This window comes from Euprymna scolopes, chromosome 10 (assembly GCF_053919585.1).
Source record: "Euprymna scolopes isolate OS-2025 chromosome 10, ASM5391958v1, whole genome shotgun sequence".
Classification (NCBI taxonomy): Eukaryota; Metazoa; Mollusca; class Cephalopoda; order Sepiida; family Sepiolidae; genus Euprymna; species Euprymna scolopes.
The window spans coordinates 13098995-13104119 of NC_136491.1; the positions used below are offsets into that span (position 1 = coordinate 13098995).

The window sequence follows — 5125 nt, forward strand, 5'->3', positions numbered from 1 at the left end:
TTTATTTTTTCACTTACCTTGTATTTTTTTTCCGTTGTTCTTGACGGGCGTTAATATTGACAAAAATATATGTATTTAACTATTTTTGCGTATTTCCACAGTATTTCGGAATGTTGTTCATATTCTTTTTTTCTTCATAATTCAAACTTCTGTCGCGGGAATTCCAATAAGTTGATGCATATATATATATGCATATGTATATATAGAACCCACTCTTAAGTGGAACCTTTTTTTTTAATCTTTTGTGAATCTTTTTTTTTTTTTTTTGATAACTTTTTTGTATATGTATTATGCGTGTGTGGTTATGTGTATGGGAAGGATTATGATTGTGATTTGTGAAAAGTTGGTAAGAATATAAAATAAGTGACGTTTACGAGACAAATAAATTTGTTAGGAAAATAATATATTATCAAAGTTGGGAGTGTTAGCATTAACAGCGCGCGTGTAGACAACTGCACGTTATACACATGTTTATAATTTCGGTTTTCAGTTGCGTTTAATTTTAATTTACAAAAAAAAAAACAGGTGTTTTTTTTTTCTTCTTCACTTGTTGAAATTAAACTCTTACGCAATTGACGACACAATTCTTTTTCTTATTTTCGTCCACTCCGTCTTTTTTCACCCTCTCTCTCTCACTCTCTCTCTCGTATTATTATTATTATTATTATTATTATTATTATTATTATTATTATTGTTATTAAATCCTAACTCTTAGAATTCCGGATAGATTTTAAGACAATTAAAACATTTTCATTCGTTTACACATTTAGAGAAGTTAGCTGAGAGCTAACATTTCTATGGTTAAACAAGTGGCAAGTGCCCGTCATAACGCCAGTTTCTCGTTAACACGCACATTTAAAAAAAAACAAAAAAAAACTGGAATGATTCCATTCAGTTTTTTTTTTTTTTTTGACACAGGACTAGGCTTACATTGTTTATATAAATATCATTTTATGTTTGAATAGTCGATAACAAATGTTTACTTTAAATGACATTGCTGTCAAATTATATGCGTGTATATATACACATTATATATATACAAATATATATATATATATGTATATATATATATATATATATATCTTACTTATACAACTGACTTGACTTTTATAAATTATATTGTTTATGCATATGTGTGTGTGTTTCTTGTGTATGTTTACTTACCCGTATATATGTGCATTTATATATATATATATATGTGTGTGTGTGTGTGTGTGTGTGTGTGTGTGTCTGTATATATATTTATATATATATATATTGATTGATTGATTGATTGATTGTAGTTTCCTTTTCTTTTTCTTTTCTCTTTCTTTTTTATTATTCTTTTTCTTTTTTTTCGTTTTCAAATGTTGGGTGATCAGTTGTGCGACGGTCTATGGGCCCGAATCGGGTGTGTGTGTATTTAGAGTTGACGTCCCGACCCCACCGTCATTGGTGTCGACAGTACCAAGCCACTGCCACACTTATAGGTGGGGTAACTGTCTTCGTCGCCGTCGCAGTCGCGGTTGTCCTGCCAGTAACCCGCAACAGCAGTGCAGATAGTGTCGGGTCCTCGACACCAGCAGCAGCAGTAGTAAATGTCGTAGTAGTCCCGGTAGTAGTTGGAGGAATAAAAGATGGCTGAACCAGTCCAACTCCTGTGTCAATAATAATACACGGCGCTACCTGATGTATAGGTTTATACCGGTAATTTCCTGTTGGTGCGACTTGGCTGACATGACACTTGCGCTTTACAATATCAACATCACATTGCAAGAAAGTGAACAAATTAGAAGTAGCCCGTTCCATTTTCTTTTTTCCTTGGGGATGGTTGGGGTTTAAATGTGTGGAGTAACCCCACCTCTCACCTCTCTTACTATCCCCAAGTAAATTTTACCTTTTTTAAGCGATTATTTGTAGACGCCTAACACACTTGGTGGGAAGAAAAGATATATTTTAGAATTTAGACTGCGAGATCGGGTTTGTATATTTAACGCAAAGTAAACCGATTTGGGTCCATTGTTGTTGTTTTTAAGAACAAATAACAATCTTACTACTGAACGTATGTATAAGTCGTAAAATCGTAAAACAACACGTAATTGCTTAACAAAGTAGAATCTCCTGTAAAAATAAACATGATTTATCTCCAGTAACAACGACAAAAATAGTTAAACTTATTTTGGTTCAAAACAATTGTAGTATCTGTTTTGATATTGCACTTTAGTTTTTCACGGTAAAAGAAATCCTACTTGACCGAGACAATTTTTTATTTTTTACTATCCAGAGTCTCATTTCTAAGGAAGGTAGGTGTTCACCACATTAAAAACCGATCTTGTGTAGACTATCTTTTCGTGGAGGTAAAACGCTTGGATCACTCTAACGCTCCAGTAAATGTCTCAATGTCGATGCAATATTCAATCTGTATAAAGACCAGGTGCACCCTAAAATGGAGTACTGTTGCCATATCTGGGCAGGAGCTGCTCGGCACGACCCATCCTTCCTTGATAAAATTCAAAACGAGCTTCGAAACCTAGTAGGCGGTATCCTTTTCTATTCCCTGCAACCTCCTTCCCACAGAAGAGACGTCGCAAGCCTGTGTCTGTTCTATTGTTAATTTTCATGGCAAGTGCCCGACTGAACTCCACTCTATAGTCCCCTCTTGCTAATCTTGCATAAAAGCACTTGATTAGCTAAAACAACTATATATGACTTTCCCCACTCTCTATCTGTGCCTTAATCTAAACGCAGATTCCATAAAGAAAGCTTCTTTCCCAGAACTGACCGCCTATGGAACACTGTTCCTCTGGAATGCTTCCCGGTTTAATACAACGTAGTTGCTTTCATATCTAATGTAAACAAGTACCTGTTAAATCGTCCTCATAAATAATCAAAAATTTACCTATTAATACCATAGGTGATTACTACACCATCACTTTACATTAATTAACCCTTATCCTCGCGTGGCCTTCGGACCTTGATAAGTAGTGATCCTCAATTTAAAAAAGTAAAACAAAAATCTAATAGCAACACCACTAAAATGTTAGGTTGGCCCGGAAATGAAGAATCATGTTATGCTAATTCATATGTGAAACTAATCGTCAACGCTCGAATATAAATTTCTTTTTCTAATAGGTTGTCAATTTATTCGCAAATAATCGCATAAAATCATAGAATTTCATGTATGAGGTAATTAGGCAAACCTAACCTCTTTCGCTCAAAAGAGACGTTGCAAGCCTGTCTCTGCATTATCGTTATTTATATCTCATGCATCCGTCTGAGGTACGGAACAATCACGTTGACACACCGGTTCTTGCCGGATCACCGAAGTTAAGCAACGTTGAACCTGGTTAGTACCAGATGGGTGACCATTTGGGAAGGCTAGGATCTGTATGTACTTTCTGGGAAGGTTGGGCGTGGGACCAGCACCCTCATCCCGTAAAAACAACTCAGTCGCTACAAAAGCGTCTACAAAGTTGTTGATGGCCTATGTCCCTTAGGATGAACTCGTTTGAGCTCTAATCTGTGATCCCTCCTTGACAAACTGTCACAAAAAACACTTGACTACTTTCAATCACTTTCAATAATTTCACCTAATCTCTACCCTTTCTTACATATAAACGCAGCTTTTATAAACAAATTTTCTTTCCTAGAACTGCCCGCCTGTGAAACACAGTTCCGATGGCCTGTTTCCCGGCAGACTACAATTTAGCAGCCTTCAATTCCAATATAAACAAATTCTTGTTGAGCCGTCTGCTTAAATTATCAAATCCTACCCAATTTACATCATTACCGATTATTACACTACCAGCTTACATTCATTAGGTATTATCCTCGAGTGGCCATCCGACCTTGATAAGTGGTGATTCCCTTGTTAACAAATATAAAATTAATCTTTATTATATGTAATTAACTTTTTTAAAACTCTTTTGGTAACAAGTGATATTCATCAGTTTGTCTAGCTTCCAAAATACCCAAATCCATTTCAAATGTGCTTCCAGTAAATTACTTAAAATGTTTTGTTTTAGTCGATATAAAGAATTGGTAATAATTTATTATTAGGGCGCATCTGGTCTTAGCATTATTGATTTTTCATAAACTTTAACTTTTAAACAACAATGGATATAACCTATAAAGCTGCCTACACAATATATCTGAAATGAAGAAGGTCCTTACTTTTTTTTTTGGATTTATCGGACTACTGTTCTCATCTTGAGTTGCAATTTCACAACTTCTCGGTCGTATCTTGACGAACTCGGGAATGTTTCTGTCGAACTCGGGAATTTGGACAGAATTTTTAGTGGAATCCTTTATTTACTTCACGGAGAGAGCATCCGCTTGTTTCATCAGCCATGACTGGACAGAGGTCATAAGTAATTCAAAATTGTATTTTTCGGTCGCCTACACTGAGGACTGAACCTTCAACTTTCCCGAGAATATTACTTTTACAATTGATTTTTACAAGTAATCTAACCATTGCGCCACGGATCTCTGCGAAACAGTAGTCCGATGAATCCAAAGAATACGAATAACCAATCTTCATCGAAAAAATTCAGAAACATAATGAAGAAAGTGTAAACAATGAACAACTATGAAGCGAATTTTCGGTTCTGTTTTCTGTTGGAGGAAAAACAATCCGTCTTGGTCTAGAAGAGTTTTATTTGGTTCAATTCAAAAGGTTCCTTTTTTTGGAAGTCGAATATATTGCAAATAAGAAAATGACCTTGTGTCCGTCTCGAATCTTGTAAATTGGGAAATAAATATGGATTTGTAGCACAACCAAGTCTTCCGAGTCTAGTCTCCCCTACTATTTTATCCATAACTGGACGGCACACACGCACGTGCGTGCACATACATATACCCACACATCATCAGTGCAGTATAATCAGGTTTACGCACAGGTTTCCGCTATATCACTGAAGTAATGTACGAGGAGGGTGACTATTTTGGAATACCAGGCGATGTAGGTAGGAGAATATTGACACAGCCCTGCAAAATCCTAACGTCGTCATCTCACCTGATTGAAATATACAAACGACTGGGAATCGATTTATTAATTGATATCCTCATGGTACTTCCTCTTTAGAAGAAAACTGATTCATGATTAAATCCGTCTGAGGTTGGTTCTGTTTTGGTACGGTAGAGATCA

General features: G+C 35.7%; 1 protein-coding gene across 2 annotated transcripts in view; it reads right to left on the reverse strand.

Moving 5' to 3' along the window:
• The window catches only part of LOC145285801 (uncharacterized), a 665485-nt gene extending 663821 nt beyond the window's left edge, over positions 1–1664 (reverse strand). For both annotated transcript variants that reach the window (XM_080134182.1, XM_080134183.1), the window contains exon 1: positions 18–1664. The gene's annotated coding sequence lies outside the window, so the exon portion shown is untranslated. The remainder of the gene's footprint in view (positions 1–17) is intronic.
• Between the last annotated feature and the right edge of the window lie 3461 nt (positions 1665–5125).